Raw genomic sequence first — 17,426 nt, 5'->3', positions numbered from 1 at the left:
TTACAAGGAAATGAGACTACCAGAAAACAGGAAGTTAAATGTGTATAAAAGTATACATCTCAGTTGCCCATCTGAAGATGAAGATATCGGTCTCTGTGTCCAAGGCCAAGTCTATGGTGGAAGGTCAAATGCCCCTGATATTAAATTATAGCTTATACAGGAAGGAAATCTGTTTTGTTTGTTATTTGTTAATTTTTGGCCATGCCACATGGCTTGTGGGATCTTAGTTCCTCAATCAAGGATGGAACTCAGGGCCTGGCAGTGAGAGCACCAGGTCCTAACCACTGGACCTCCAGGGAATTCCCAGGAAACATTTTCCCTTTTCTGTACCACAGTTTCCTTGACAACAGTACCTGGCACATAGCAAATGGTCAACAAATATTGTTGATGATATAGCCAGTATCATCTGGTCCAGTAGTTTTTAAACATGTTTTTAGCTGTGGGCTCTTTGTTCAAACAAAATATTCAGTAGACACCCAATATGATACACATATGTAAGAGAAGCCTCGCTGGTCCATGAGACAGACTGAGGGGACCTCATCCCAAGATCCTCTAGATTCTGCAGGGCATTCCTGAGAACCCCTAGTCTTGTCAAACTTCTCATTTCAGAAATGGAAAGAGCGAGACTATAGAGGAGCAGGATTTTCCCAGTGCTACACAGCAGAGCCCCAAAGTTTACCCTCAACTTCAGGAATCCCTGTGCTGTGGGGAAAAGGGCACATTCCACTGAGATTGAGACTTACGGGAAGGGCATGTGGACACCCTTAGGCCATCCAGGTAGACTCAAGATAGAAGCTACTACCGATTGCATATTCAATTTTTGGAAGTATGACTCATTATATGGTGCAATCAAGGGCTTCAACCTGTATCACTTGAGGGCCCTCTGACAGTAAAACTCCACTTTTTGGCTACAACTGTATAACCTCCCAGCTCTCCACATAGGAAGGAAAGTAGTCCCCAGTACATACATACTAAAGTTATCCCTACAACAAAGAGAATATGAATTATTTGGAGACTGCTTGGTCTCAGATGAGTGGATGAGAATTTAGGAGCTGAACTAGGAACTGGATTTGGTAACTCCAGACTCCTTCCTCATAAGAGATTTCATGCATATTTAGCCAGTGATATTAATTAAACTGTGAATCTCAACTTGTGCTTTTCCCCTTGGGTCTCATATTTGCTCAGGTCATGCCATATTTGCTCCTCCACCCTCTCACCCTTCCCCTTCCAGTCCTGTTCCTTATATGCAGCAGAGGGTCTGCCCTACAGAGAGCCCACACCCAACCATTTCTTATCTTTCTCTGTTTGGTCAGCAATGGGCCAACCTGCCCCAGTCTCCTCCTTCCCTTTAGCCTGACACTGCCTCCCTCCCTCTACAATCATCTCCCGCTCCTCCTTCTTATTCTCCATTACCATGGAGAAAGAGAAAAAGAGACTCAATCTATTCCCTCACATGTGGACATTACAATATCACTGAGCTGATATTAACGTGTGACTTAATTCTAGCCAGCAAAGCCAGTTTTCGATTGCACTGTCCTGAATAATATATGACCTTTTAGTGGACACACAACAACACCCTAAGTCAAGCTGTTTGAAGATATCCATAAGGTACCTGGGAGAGTTTTACCATACCTGCTGTAGTTCGAGCTTGGGGGCTGTGAGTCCCTGCTGTTCCTTCTGTTGGCCTAAAGGGGGAGCTGTTTCCTTAGAATGCCTGAGGCAGAGGCTTGGCCAGCCAGCCTAGGGGTTTACAGGACCAAAGCAGCTGGGGCCTTCCTAAACTTCTTATGTCACCAAACAAACTCCATCTGAGGTTTTCTTATCTTTATCTTAAAAAAAAAAAAAAAAAATTGTGTCCACTAAACTGACAGGAGTTCTAGTAAATCTAGCAGATTGCTAAGAGTCACGAGACACAGATCAAGAGATCTGGAATCCTGTCCCAATGGTACTAAGCAGGTGTCTTTGGGCAAGTTCTGATACCACTCAGGCGCAGTGTCCTCCTTTGTGAAGTAGGAACATGGGAACAAGCCCAGCCTATTTTACTGAGTAATTAAGAGGACTGATTGTGCTTAGAAAGGGTGTCATGTTTTAATTAAGAGGGTGAGCGCTAGAGGCTGAAAGATCAATCTTGAAGCAATTACTAGCCGCATGGCTTTGGCCTGTTTTCTAGCATTTTCACCTCAGGTTTTGCATTTGTAAATCTAACTTGCACTAAACTCTTAGGATTGTTTCATAAGGAATAGACGAAAAAATGCACGTGACAGGTTAATAGAGCTGGTACTTAGTAACCGCTTGATAAATGGTAACTTTATTTTTTTTTTAAGAGGAAAAAATTCTTCATACATCAGTGATAAAAGCAGGTGAATTATACCTCTGCTTGCTTTAGCTCTTATGTTTTTTTAAAAACTATTTTTAATTGGAGGATAATTGCTTTACAATATTGTGTTGGTTTCTGCCATATATACACATGAATCAGCCATAGGTGGAAGGTAGAAGGGAGTTTCAAGAGGGAGTGGCCATATATGTACCAATAAATGGTAACTTTAAAAATATACAACTATTGAAGCAAAAATGTTTTCTAATCCTGTTAACTAATGCACAGATGAGGTACATTTTCTACTCCCTGATTTGGTTCTCCCACAAAATCTCAGAAGGAAAGAGCTATTTGCTATCCAAATGGAAACATACTACTTGGACATATCTCTTCAGGGTGTTTCACTGAAGGAAAGTCACCTGGGCCACATGTGTGTGAAAGGGGGAAACTGACATTCCAGTCTCTACATCTTGAAGAGAGTCACTATCAATGTGTTTTCTCTATCAGCACTGATCTTTTCTCTAATTTATAACGAAGTATTAATTTATTCATTCAATAAACATCCACGGAGCAATGACCAAACGTACACTATTAGAGTCTATAGAAATAGAAAGTTGGATAAGGCTCAATCTTTGCCCTCAGAAATTTAGTCTACCTGAGGAAGATGAAAAAGCAAATAAAAATAGTCATAATACAGAGAGATAATAAATATGGGGTGCTGTGAGGACACAGAGAAGGGGCCCCTGGGCTTTATAGAAGGGGTGTCCCAACCCTGACTGGAAGAGATGATGAGCTGAATTTTAATAGGGAAAACCTAAATTTGTTATTTGAAGTGGGAAGGGAAGGTGTTTAAGATGCAAGTCCTCCAATTCCCTCGTCTATAAAATGGAGTTCAACCAGATGGTTTCTAAGATGGTTCCCTGGAGAAGGGGTAGTGGGAAATGGTGAACAAGGAGTCTCCCTGCAATAAATCCTGCTTATGGAATCCTCATGGTGCATGAGGACATGAAGGAACATTAACACTTCAGGGAGCTGCTGGGTTATAAGAACAGGTTTAAAGACAAAGATGAAACTGGACTGTGATGTGGTCATAAATATTTCTGGGTTTCCCAGGTGGCTCAGTGGTAAAGAATTCACCTGCCAAGCAGGAGACACAGAAGATACACTTTCGATCCCTGGGTTGGGAAGATCCCTTGGAGAAGGGAATGGCAACCCACTCCAGTATTCCTCCCTGGGAAATCCCATGGACAGAGGAGCCTGGCAGGCTACAGTCCCTGGAGTCACAAAGACTTGGACCTGACTTAGAAACTAAACAATGACAATAACATAGGTATTTAGAAAAATCAATCTGGGGTGGCATGGGGAATGGGTTGAGGGATAGAAGAAAAGAAATGGGTGGCAAAGCAGTCAATTGAGGGAAATAATGAGGTCATGACAAAGACAGGGCCAGAGGCAGATGAAAAAGTGATTTAGAAGAGGAGGCTGACTGCAAAGATGTTTAGAAGGTCAAACACATTTGCAGTCAAACCCCTTGACAGGATTTGGTAACCTGATGGAGAATAATAGAGAGATGTCAAGAATAACCCCCAGGATCATAGCTAGGTCCACAGAACCATCTGAGTTCTCTCGTCAAGCATTTAATGAATGCGTCCTTTATGCACACAGAATCTGTGTTTCCTGCTCTTTCCAGAGTGAAACTTAAAATTAAGTAGGGGAACCAAGACACATTCGCATCAGACGGCCTCTATCTTTGTTTCCAGTTGGGGGTTGTTCTGCTGTTGTTCTGGAAGGGAGGACAGGCTAGGCCCTTGGAATGAGGGGCTCACAGCTGAAACCTTCAGAAGGAGAGAGCACGCACCACTGGAAAGATGGTAGGCTTTTCTGTTTGTGACTGATGGGAGCATAGAGCAATGTGCCTTCCTGACAGTTACACAACACTCACCGGAAACCTTAAGAATGAGCATAGCCTTTTGCCTAGCATTTCTACGTTCTGGAATTTAGATTAAGGAAATAATAATTAAGATGCAAAGGATGAACCCAAAGATTTATTTCAACAAGGTTCATTGCAAAGTTGTTCATAATTATGGAAAGCTTGATAGCACAAGCATGACATACAGGAATAGTGTGTGTGTGCTATGTCACTTCAGTAGTGTCTGATTCTTTGCGAGGCTTTGCCAGGCTCCTCTGTCCATGGGATTCTCCAGGCAAGAATACTGGAGTGGGTTGCCAATGCCCTCCTCCAGGGGATCTTCCAACCCAGGGATGGAACCCACATGTCTTACATCTACCTGCATTGGTAGGCAGTTCTTTATCACTAGCGCCACCGGGGAAGCCCACAGAAATAGTGCCTGGCCTTAAAGGAAGCAAGACTGAGTCCAGCCTTGTGGCTGAGGATTCTCAACTGGAAAAAGAGATAGAGATGTCCCAGGAACCTGGTGATACTTTTGAAGTGTAGTGACTAACATGCTTTTTTTGAGTTGGGAATAGGGGTCCCAAGAACAACGCACATGCCAAGAATGACCTTACTATCCCTTCCTCCAAGCTCCGAGGCATTGCTAAGCTGAGAGTTGCCAGCTGGGCAGTAAGCATCTGTCTGAGACCCCTCCAGTCACTTCTCCCTCTGTCATTCCTTCGCACACCCAGGAAGCTTTGCTTCACGTCTGAAAGATCAAAGATGTGCTAAGTCATACTGGGAAAACAGCATTGGTTGAGGGGTCAGAAAACTTCCTTTCTTTCTTAGACTTTTATTTATTGAGTATCTACTATGAACCATGTGTTATGCTAAGACCCAGGGAGAATGCTAAGTGAAACATAATCTCTGTGTATGGTTAAACAATGACACTTGTCTACTCAATATTAATTCTCCCCCTTCTGCCTTACTAACCAAACCCCAATTATATTGTGAGTTTCAATATGTCCAATTAAACAAGTATGTCTCCCATTCTTTTTTGCCACTCTGGGTTATCCTTAAAATATCATTCTGACCAAGGAGATAAAAGAGTCACTAAGTGGGTCTTCTAGAAATGCTCTGTAAAACGAGCAGACTTGATTAGTGAATACATCATTATCCATTACCTCTACTTTTTTTCCAGCCTGGAACATACACACAGTGAAAGAGCAGCCATTTTGTGACCACTGGGTGACAAGCATGAGGGGAAAAAGCCACAGTAAAGATAGGAAAACTGGGTCCCTAGTGGTATCATGGAGTTCTCATGGCAAAAAAAAAAAAAATTTAATTAATTCTCTAATTTGTCTAACCTATGAATTAACTGCACTTTTTGTTACTTGCGACTGAACATAGCCCTTACTGATGCTTGACTCCATGGCCTATGAAAGCAAATGATAGACTTCTAACAAATGATGTAATCCCAGGCACTGGCAGTGATGGGAGTACAGCGCAAGTAGCACCTAGAACAGTGAACAGCTCTGCTCTGATGAGGAAGGGGGTGTGCTGAGGTGTGACAACTGGTCAGGAACGCTTTGTGAAAGGACAGGACGCTTGAGCTGGACCTTGTAGAGCAAGTTGTCCACTACCCTGGAGGAGCAGAAACAGCATTTCATGGCAAGGGGACACAAGTGCAAAGGCAAGAGAAGTGAAGTAACATCGTGCGCTAAGGAGCTATTGTGACTTAATTTGACTGGGAAAGAGGATACATGTGGGACCAGGCGGGGGATACGTTAGGAGAGGCTAGGAGCCAGGTCATGAAAAGCTTGTGAGACCATGTGCAAGTCACTGAACCAGCCCACCCTCAACTTCCTCAGCTATAAAGAGAGGGATTTACCTAGGAGATGGGGTAACTGTGAACAGGGAGCTGTCTGTAACCATCCTTTGCCGAACCCTGGCTGAGGCTCTGGCTCCCTTGTAGGACATGGAAGTTTCCACGGGAAGTGCCATCCCACCCAGTCCCACCTCCTCTGGTTTCACTCTGCATGGTGTATTCCAAGGACCTGCACTGGCATTTCAGTTTGAACACTAAGTGGTGACTCAGAATGAACAGAAGTGTGGACAACTGTTTACTAAGAAGGCAGCCTTTGGTGTGACAAATCAGAGTGGGCTGCTGGATTGTGCAGTACTCATGAGCTAGGCAGCTTAGAAATAGCACATATCATTTCACTGGGCAATTGATTCATTTCTTGTCCTGTCTTGCCAGGCAGGGTGTCACATGCCAAGCCAGTCAGAGCCACAGTCCATCCAAGCCATGGAGAATGTTTGTCCTTCTGGACAGTACCCCCAAATACCCCGGAATATCCCCCCAGCATTCCTTGCAGCTTATAACTCTATCATGCAGGAATACAACACTTCCTTGAGATTATTCATCCTTTGAGTTTACTTAACCTCTTGGAGCCAAGAGACTGCAGTCTGTAGAGAATACCATAACGTTTTACAGTCAGAAAATGAGCTTCCAGATCAAAAGCCCCAATACTGTTTTTTTAATAGAATGTTAAAAAACCAAAAAATGTATTGATGTCTGTTGGGGACAAAGAAGCAAGGGACTAGATTCTGTTAAAGACACAGATAAGTAAGATGTCCTTCCTGTCTAAAATATTAGAATTCATAGAAACAGAGAGTAGAATGGTGGTTGCCAGGGGCTGAGGGCAGGAGGAAATGTGGAAATTTTGGTCAAGGGTACACACAGTTTCAGTTATGCAAGATGAATAAGTTCTGGAGATCTAACAGCATGGTGACTACAGATAACAGTACTGTATTGTATACTTGAAATTTGCTTAGAGGGTAGATCTTAAGTGTTCTTACCACAAAAAAGGAGAAAGAAAAAAAAGAAAATTGTAACTATGTGAAGTGATGGATCTGTTAACTAGCTTGATTGTGCTGATCATTTCCCCATGCATACATATATAAAACCATCAAATTGCATACTATATATATATATGATCATATATCAATCATATATATATATATGATTGCTAGTTGTCAATACACCCGAAGAAAGCTGAAAATAAAACAAGAGAAATAAAACAGCAAAACCTTAAAAAAGTGTGATTCCTGGCCTTAGGTTGAGCATAACCTTAAGAGCATAGCCTAAGCTTTGCTGGAGGCTAGGAGGCCAGCAAATCCACATGGCAGACAAATCAGGGTTCAATTTGTGTTTTTGACAAAAGAAGCATCCCAAATGGCAGTGCAAGATAATTGCTGAATTCGTGGTTTGAAGTGTCAGGGACTTCCATGCCTACATATTTTTCCTGTAGTCCTCAGTACGAACCTGGGAGGAATATTTCTATTTGCAGACAAGAAAACTGAGAGTGGAAAGAGACTGAGTGACTTGGAAACGTGATAAAAGGCAGAGCCAAGATTTCATTCTGTGTGCTTTCCATAGTGCGAAAGCCTCCTGCCAGGTCACTAAGGGCTTCAGTTCAGAGGAGAAATCATGAAGCTGAGCTGGGCTGGAAGGCTTCAGAGGGCAAGCCCATCACTGGGTCCACCCATAATTATTAAGCACCCACTCTTCGCAAAGTACTATTCTGAGCAAGACAGAGAAGATCCCTGTCTAGGTGGGGCTTGTGGAGGAAGACTTAAAGAAAAGGGGAGAGAGGAAGAAGGGAAAGGATACTGCAGGAGTAGAACTTTTCTCTTAAGTGATCCTGGCTCATCTTCACATAGCTGCCTGAAACACCATCACCTCTCTGTCTCCTGTCCCGTCGGGGGCACCTTTCCATTTGCTGTTCCATCACTCCTTGCTGTGCTGTCCTGGTTTCTGGACTCCCACCTTCCACCCTACCCTACGGCACTTTCTTCTCCTCAGCCTCTCAGGCAGTCATCTCACTTGGCTCTGCTGTGCGCCTCCTGACCACATTCCGTTACCGCACCTGCAAGTGAGGGGCCCTGGGACAGTGCACTCCCTGAGAGCCTCGTGGGAATCACACCTCACCCCCGCCCCGCCGCCAGCTAAGCTGGCTCCACTCACTCGCCATCTCACAGGGGAAGAGCAGTTAGATGAAGAAAATGCCAGAAGGATTTGTTGAGAATGACTGAACTTACATGCTGGAGTGAGAATGACAGAGTGACCTGTTAATTTACACATACACATGCACGCAAATCAGTCACCAAATACGTGTGTGTATCACATAAAACTTTATTTTCCCCTATTAGAATGGAAGCCCTAACAGCAGAGATTTTTATCTGTTTTGTTTTCCAGAAGAGGGTCCTAGCACATGGAAGGCCCCCAACAAGCACGCTCTGAATGATGGAATCTGCGCAGCCTGAGGAAGCCTTTCACAGGGAGAGCTGCCTGCACTGAGACCTGCTTTGATGAACTTACTTTGGAGCAGAAGAGAGGCCTGGGCTGGGCACCAGGCTGATGCCCCAACTCCATGAAGTAGTGGGGAGCTGCTCTTCAAAATAAGGGGAGGGGAGGATTTGGATGTTACAGGAAAAAATATTGTCCAGGAGAAAAGGGAGGAGGTACGAGTTGGGCTGAGAACTGCTTTGGGGAAGAATCACAGGAAAAGAAGGGCTCATCGAGGGCCCTGAAGGAAAGGGGTTAGGAGGAGAAGACATTTGTCTAACACATTTTATGAAGCAGATTTCTAGTATTGTGTGGTGTAAACCTCTTCTTGTAACTCCCTTGGACCACCAGGCATGCCTCACTCTGCTTCCTGCTCTTGTGCAGGTGGAGTTGTCATCAGTGGAGACTGGAGAAGAGCTCAGAGCAGAAGGCAGTGACAGTTGACGGTGGGGCCCATCATTGCTGTGGGTTCTGCTGTAAACTCACAGGCGCTCCCCCCAGGACCTGGCAGGGAGCACGAGTCAGTGTTTACAGGGCAGACTCTGTCAGGGCCCAGCTTGACCCTCTTCTTCCCCACTCTTCTCTGTGTTCCATACTGTTCTTGTTCAGTGCTGTTAGACTGGGGTGGATACTGTTCTTGTGTTAGGACCCTTATTAATATTTAAATTCATTAATTCAGTCTCTGTTAATGTGGTTGGGGCTTCCCTGGTGGCTCAGTGGTAAAGAATCTGCCTGCTAATGCAGGAGACAAGGGTTCAATCCCTGGGTTGGCAAGATCCCCTGGAGAAGGAAATGGCAACCCTCTCCAGTCTTCTTGCCTGGGAAATCCCATGGACAGAGGAACCTGGCAGGATACAATCCACAGGGTCACAAAAGAGTCAGACATGACTTAGCAACTACGGCAACAATGTAGTTACTCTCAGGAACCAAGTGTTTATCAACTAGATTTGAAGTTTAGATGGTTCTTCAAATATATTCTGAAAGACACTGCCTGGTGGTCTGTTATATAACTGAGGAATGATTTCTCTCTCTAAGAGGACTTCCCTGTGTGTTTTCATTGCCTGCCATCTTGCAATGGCTAGAGAGAAGATACTGTCCTCTTCTGGCAGAAAGAGTCCTTTCTGGATCAGAGTCCAGTGGAAATCTGGACCTCCATGATATAGCACTATAACTCTTCCTGCTTAAGCTCAGAAATGTATTGGGTTGGCCAAAAGATTCATTGAGAAGTTTGGAAAAATTCCAATGAACCTTTTGACTAACCCAGGATATCCCCAGAGCAGAAGCCGAGGGGAGTTATCCTAACTATTGCAGGCTCAATAAGGAATGGGGCCTTCAGAACCTGCTTCAAAGAATACCTGAAGATTCACCACTTTACTTTGGTGCACTTCTGGGACCAAACACCAAATGATAACTGAGTAGGCCAACTCAAGTTATAAACTTAAGTTTTAAAAAGGAGTAAATGTTGAATTAATAGGTAACTTGGATTAGAAGTTCTACTGTTCTTGCACTGGCCTTCATTTTTCCTGTGAGCGTGGGGTGTCATGGTCTGAGATGTTACTGAATAGGTGTCCCACACCACTAGTCTCTGGATCTAGACCCGGGCCAGCATGCCTAACTGTCAAGCAGAGCCTTCTCAGAATTCATACTCCAGTCTCTTCAACATGATAAAACCCTGCAGTAAGAAGAATGAAACCCCAGAGGAAGCCACTTGACTTTCCAAGTGTGGCTAAGGCAAGTTCCAGGCCAGAAAAGACGGGGTGTCTTCCATGGAAAGATAATGGATGAGGTGTCTGCATTTATCCTTCCTGTGTTCTAACTTGTAGAAATTCCTCTTTTTTTCTTCCTTCTGGGAGTTACTTAAATGAACTTCATTTTCCAAGTAGGCAGAGTCTGGCTGCCTCTTTTATTAGGTCAGATTATTTCATTGCCAGGACTCTGAATAGCCAGGGCAAAAGGTTAGCTTTCGCCTTCAGAGTCTTAGTAATGTGCTGGCAGCTGGCAGAGATGCTTCACATACATGGGGATCTCAAAGCGTCATCTTGCGATGAATTCAGACAGTGGGTTAGTCTTCATTCCGGAGTGGCTGGAGCCTCCTTGCCTTACAAAGCTTCAGGTACATTGTCCATTATAGCTAGTGGCCTTCAGCTGGAGTCTATCTAATCCCCAGGGAGTCTGTGTGTGTGAGGAACATTTGAAAAGCTCCCAGTAAGCTCCCTTAACTGCTATGGAAACCTGGACTCTCATTAGACTGGCTTCTGACTATTCTGTCTGAAGAAACCAATCAGACGAACTCTTCTCTGCTATTGAGAAACACCTCTTGGTTTTGGGTCCTTTAGGTCCATCCTTTTTCCTCCCTTGTCTTAGGATAGGTAACATTTTCATTTATGAGGACTTGAGAACCAGAGTTTACGATGACAATACTGAATCATTACAAGACGACCACTGTCATGGGTAGACAGCCCTTCCAAAGAACCCAGGGAACGCTTTCACAGTAATAATAACTAACGTGCATTGAGCACTTACTATATGTCAGGTATAAATGGTCTATTGGAGTTATCTCATTTAATTCTCACAAGTCATTCAAGTTGAGCTGTTGCTTGAGACCAAGAAAGATTGAGTAGCAAAAAAAAAAAAAAAGATTGAGTAGCATTCCCACAATCACAATGCTAGTCACTGGAACTCCAACACCCAATTTCTTTTATTCTAGATTCTGGATTCTTTTCTTAAAAAAACTTTTTATTTTGTATTGGGGTAAAACCAGTTAACAAACAAGTTAATTGTGATACAACTAAGAGTTGTGATAGTTTTAGGTGAACAATGAAGACATTCAGGCATACATAGGCATGTATCCATTCTTCCCCCAAATTCCCCTCTCATCCAGGCTTCCACATAGCATTGAGCAGAGTCCCATGTGCTATACAGTAGGTTTTTTTTGGTTATCCATTTTAAATATAGCAGTGTGTACATGTCAATCCCAAACGCCCTACTATTCCTTCCCCCATCCTTCCTGCCCTGGGCAACCATAAGTTGGTTCTTTAAGTTTGTGAGTCTCTTTTTGTTTTGTAAGCAAGTTCATTTATATAATTTCTTTTCAGATTCCACATACAAGGGATGTCATATGATATTTCTCTGTCTCTGTCTGACTGACTTCACTCAGTGTGACACTCTCTAGGTCCATCCATGTTGATGCAAATGGCATTGTTTCTTTCTTTTTAACGGCTGAGCAATATTCCATTGTATATATGTACCACACCTTCTTTATCTATTGCTCTGTCGATGGATATTTAGGTTGCTTCCATGTCTTGGTTATTGTGAACAGTGCTTCAGTGAACATTGGGGGTGTATGTATCCCTTTGGATCATGTTTTTCTTTAGCTGTATGCCCAGGAATGAGATTGTACGGTCATATGGTAGCTCTAATTTTAGTTTTGGTGTTTTTTTGTTGTTTCTTTTTAAGGAACTTCTACACTGTTCTCTGCTTCCCTGATAGCTCAGTTGGTAAAGAATCCGCCTGCAATGCAGGAGACCCCGGTTTGATTCCTGGGTCAGGAAGATTCACTGGAGAAAGGATAGGCTACCTACTCCATATTCTTGGGCTTCCCTTGTGGCTCAGCTAATAAAGAATCTGCCTGAAATGCAGGAGACCTGGATTTGATCCCTGGGGTGGGTAGATCCCCTGGAGAAGGGAAAGGCTACCCACTATAGAGTGGTAGTCCATGGGGTCACAAAGAGTCAGACACAAGTGAACAACTTTCACTTTCACTTTTGTACTATTGTGGCTGTACCAATTTACATTCCCACCAACAGTGTAGGAGGGTTCCCTTCTCTCCACATCTCACCAGCATTTATTTTTTTTGTGGATTTTTTTTATTATGGCCATTCTGGGTGATGTGAGGTGATAGCTCACTGTTTGCATTTATCTAATAATTAGCGATGTTAAACATCTTTTCATGTGCCTCTTGGCCATCTGTATGTCTTTTTTTGAGAAACAAATTGGACTCACTTAAACTCAAAAGATTTTTGTACAGCAAAGTAAACAATAAACAAAATGAAAAGAAAACCCACATGTTGGGAGAAAATATTTGCAAATGATATGATTGACAAGGGATTAGTATACAAAATTTACAAAGAACTCATGATGCTTATGAGCATCAAAACAAACAACACAGTTAAAAAATGGGCAGAAGACCTACATGGATCCTGCATTCTTGCTCTCATTTCTGGGAGATGGGCAGCTGCCACCATGAAATCTCTCTTACAGATAAGGGAACTCAGGGTAAATGGCCAGGCTGATAGATAAGGTCAACCAGGCAGTGGTTCCCAATCTTGGTTGCTCAACTGGAGAGTTAAAAACACAGCAACGACAAAATGTCCAGGCTGCATTCTTAACAAATCTGATTTTCATCTGGGAAGGGGCCTCAATATTAGTATTTTTAGAAAGTTTCCCATGGCAGTATAAATAATGCAGTCAGGTTTGAGAATCTCTTGACAGATCTACCAACTCTCAGTGCAGAGTTTAACCAACCAAAAAGCTTCACTGGTTTCACACCCCCACCAGTCCAGCTGGAACGTGCCTAGGGGGTGCAGTTAGGTCACCCTGACATACCTCTGAGACGTCTCAGAACATTTACTGCTCTATGAATGACAGCAGGGTGGAGACAGTTGTAACTGTCTTAGGGTCAGTAGTTTCTGAGCCTAGTCCAGATCTCACAGCCCAGGGACAGAAAGAACCTCATCAGCCATAGGCACTTGAACAAGTGCCATCACTTCTGTCAAACACTAACTGCTTCAAGTCAGTCCTGGAAACACACACACATACTCTCACATCCCAGCATCTTCACACCTACATATGTGTCCAGGAAGTGGCCCCCTCAGCAACGTTCTGTGTGGATAAGCCATGATGACAGATAAGTGAGGCATCCTGGGGTTATCAGTGCAATTATCGCAATTTGCACTGTAGGTCTGAGTGTGCAGAGGTCCATGGCAGAACCTCCCAATACAGAGGAAACACAGAGAGGAATCTCTTACTACCCGCTTGCCTAATCATTTCCACTTAACACACAGTGAAAGCAGAACTTTGTGACACACTTGCTCTGTCTGGGTGAAGGTTCTGCTTTTTCTGGAAGATCTTGGAAAAATAAAAAGCCCCAAAAACTTGGCCATGAGGGAGGGAGAGATTCTCCACTCAGCTAGTGCCCATGGTTGGTTTCCCCTCCTGTGTGCCATTTTTCTGTGTGCCTGGCATTGTCCTTGGGACCAAGACCCAAGCACAAGTTAGAGATGTCACTGCCCTGGAGTTACCAATGGTCCTGGGGAGAAAACGGGTGAAGAGGCAACCCCGAGGCTAGCAATTAGGGTCCCTTTTTCTGGATACCAAAACACTTTCCATTGTGGCAATGCTGATATTCAGCCAGTATGCCAGAATGCTTACTGAACTATATTTGAAATACTTCTGAGTCAGTTAACTATTGTCCTGACCACTTCCACAGCCCACCTGCCACCATCCCCTTGAGAGTGCAACACTGAAAGGGTTAACTCCTGACACAAGAGGTCTCCAGGACATTGCTCCAGCTCCGCCCCCACCAAGCCTCTTTATTGGTTACTGTCTGTGGTGCCCTGTTGTTCTATATTCAGAGCTTGACCCCTGCCTCTTGGTATGTGGCAGCTATAGAGTTCTTATAGACAGAGCTCATAAGGGCTGTAATTTACTTGCAAGTTAGAAATTAGGGACCTGTCTTGAAGCCACACATGCACAGCAAGTTCAAGGATTTGATTGTATGTTTATTTGGGATAGCTTAGAGTTGCTGATGGCTATTTTAAGGGACTAAAGTCCTTATCTCTACAAACCACTCAGGGGAATGCTTTCATTCTAAATTAAAAATTTAAGGATGCCAATATAGTTCCAGGAAGAGCCCCCCAGCCTCCAAAGACAAAGAAAACTAACTCAATATATGGAAATCCAAACAAATATACTAAGAAAATGTTTGCCATTTAGAAAGATTGATAATGGGTTTCTATTAAATATGAACCATTCTCTGACCGGAAAACTGATCAGGAATTAGCAGACTATGACACTATGCATAGCCCTGATAGTTTGCACATGAGAGGCAGCTCTGATGGCTGCCTCCAAAGATTACTATGTCCTACCAGGACAGTACCATTGCCCAGGGGAGTGCCCAAGACATTACTGTTTAATGACAGATGGTGTGGTCCCCATGTGTGAACTCTCAGGCCCACTCCTTACCCTTTCTCAGCTCTGCTCTGTGTCACATCCCCTCTCCCTACAGTGTCTCCTGGCTTCCTACTGGGCCTCACCCATGGGAAGTCAACTGAAGGTACTTAAGAGAGCAGAGTAAGAGATAAGCCAAAGTATTTCTCTCCCTCCTCTCTGCCTCGGGCAATGCCACAGGCTACAATCTATAACAGGGGAGGTACCAGCTCCCACAGGACAAAGCTGCCACTTTCTGCCAGGAGAACGGTCGCAAGGTTCTTGCAGTTCTACGACCCCTGCCTTGTCCTCTCTGGCTTTCTGCTATTGGTAATCTTGGGGTGCCTCACTGGCTGGGTCCTGCTGACTTTTCTGCACACTCATCATATGTCCAGTCAATTCCCTGAATAAAATTCCCTCTATTCCCTTCTGTGTAGTTTCTTTTCCCAGTTGCACTCTGACTGACACATTGACTAGCTGGGCTCTTCAGTGTTCCTTCCCCTCCCTAGTCCTCAGTTTCCTTGTTTGTAAATGAGACTGGAGGAAATACTTAGCAAGCTTTATTTCAGCCCCCTGGTTTCTAGCAATGTGGGGCCCTCAAACACTGGGGGACCTCCAAGACTGAAATGCCCTTTGCAGTTTAGAATGGTCTAGAAACAGGTACCTCATTTCGTCTTTCCTTAAATAGTTTTCATTTTGAAATGCAGCTTTAAATCTTTTCTCGGGAAACACGGTGAAAATACTAAAGAATATATTTTGAATTACACCATTTTAAAAGCAATAGATTCATTGTCTCTTTCTTATGCATTTGTCATTTGGTATTTCCTTATCTTTTCTTTAAGTGCTGGAGGTTTAAATGGTTTTCCTCTAGTCTTAATACTCTGTCATGTGGTGATGTGATATGTTGTGGTTATGTTTCCAAATTTTATTTTTGCTTAAGAATGTTTTTTCACAATTTTAGATTTTGGCCATATAAGTTATCTTTCTGGATTAAGAGATTCTCATCATTTAGTTTTGCCTCAAGTCCTCCTTGGATCTTCCTTGGATCAAGTCCTGGATAATTTTAACTGTCTTTCTCTACATCCTTGAAAATTCTTAGATGTCTTCCCAGGCTGCTGTACAGGGGAACACTCAGAAGATACACATGGCCATGTGGTTTACGTGGAGAGCGCTTCTGCTGCTTTCTCATTCTCCTTCTCTAAACACTATGTTGTATGTGGCCCCTCACCTCTACATGGACCCCATTCCCCAGGTGAGGTCCCACTAAGCCTGGAGTGGAACAGCCCCTGTGGTCCTTGTTGGACCCTCTTGAGCAATCTTGGTGGCAAGGCCTGTGGACTTCCTCAGCTGCCTTCCAAGTTTCTGGAGAGGCAAGACTGAAGCAACCAGAGAGCAAGAAGCACATGCTGTTCATAGCAGATCCCTATCGGGAGTGATTCAGCAGGCAGTGACGCATCAGCTTCTTAGAACTGCATTCTGAGAGGAAGGCTGGAGGACTGCCCATGTGGCCTCACAGAAGCATCCCAAGGGCTTTGGAATCAAATATGGTTCCACTGAATACTCTATGTGAAAACTTCTGCAGTGATAATGGTTTATAGTATTTATTAAGTTCTGACTATGTGACATGAACTATGCAAAGTTTTCCTGCATATGTTATCTTATTTAATTTGAATGGTCATTGGCATTGATTTTATAGATGAGGAAACAGGCTGAGAACAATTAAGCAACTTGGCCAATATCATATAACTAGAAAGTGATGAGGCAGGAAATCCCCCAAGTCTATCTGCTTTGGCTGTCTCTCTGCCACACTGCAAGTGAATTACATTTTCTAAGTATCACCTTGTTATCTTATCTTTCATATTAGGATATTAATATGACTATCTTACAGTATTATTTCACATTCCCACCCCTTCCTCTCCCCTTTCACATTTATTGCATTTCTATTTTACCTATACACCAAGTTACATCTGGGTAACAAGAAGATTCACTAGCCAAAAAACAAACAAAATCAGTTTAGTTTCAAATAATTCAATAAGTGTGCAAAATTTCCTGGCTGGGTGGAAACTGTTTTGGAAGCCTATCTTAGGTGGTATGTGGGCCTGGACTCAAATGGGTCCTCAAAATACACATGAAGAATTCAAAACAGGTTCATATGGTAGGTCTACTGTTAGTTTTTTAAGGAACCTCCATACTGTTCTCCATAGTGGCTGTACTAATTTACATTCCCACCAACAGCGTAGGAGGGTTCCCTTTTCTCCTCACCTTCTCTAGCATGTATTTTTTACAGTCTTCTTGATGATGGCCATTCTGACCAGCGTGAGATGATACCTCAGTGTAGCTTCAATTTGCATTTCTCTAATAATGAATGATGTTGAGCATCTTTTCATGTGCTTTTTGGCCATCTGTATTTCGTCTTTGGAGAAACGTCTATTTAGATCTTCCACCCATTTTTTGATTGGGTTGTTTTTCTTTCATTTTGAGTTGTATGAGCTATTTGTATATTTTTGAGATTAATTTCTTGTCCGTCACTTCATTTGCAAATATTTTCTCCCATTCTGCAGGCTGTCTTTTGTTTAGGTGATGGTTTCCTGTGCTGTGCAAAAGCTTTTAAGTTTACATAGGTCCCATTTGCTTACATTTGTTTTTATTTTCATTACTTTAGG

The 17,426-nt window shown here is 43.3% G+C and overlaps 1 long non-coding RNA gene across 1 annotated transcript; it reads left to right on the top strand.

The window, feature by feature from the left end:
* The first annotated feature begins 11,908 nt into the window (after positions 1 to 11,908).
* Positions 11,909 to 17,040, top strand: LOC122445853. Its single transcript, XR_006270706.1, has 3 exons — positions 11,909 to 11,952; positions 13,024 to 13,027; positions 16,910 to 17,040. It is a non-coding gene; the product is annotated as an uncharacterized LOC122445853 (long non-coding RNA).
* The last annotated feature ends 386 nt before the right edge of the window (positions 17,041 to 17,426 follow it).

Source organism: Cervus canadensis, chromosome 8 (genome assembly GCF_019320065.1).
Source record: "Cervus canadensis isolate Bull #8, Minnesota chromosome 8, ASM1932006v1, whole genome shotgun sequence".
Classification (NCBI taxonomy): Eukaryota; Metazoa; Chordata; class Mammalia; order Artiodactyla; family Cervidae; genus Cervus; species Cervus canadensis.
This window is presented reverse-complemented; position numbering and strand designations above follow the sequence as displayed.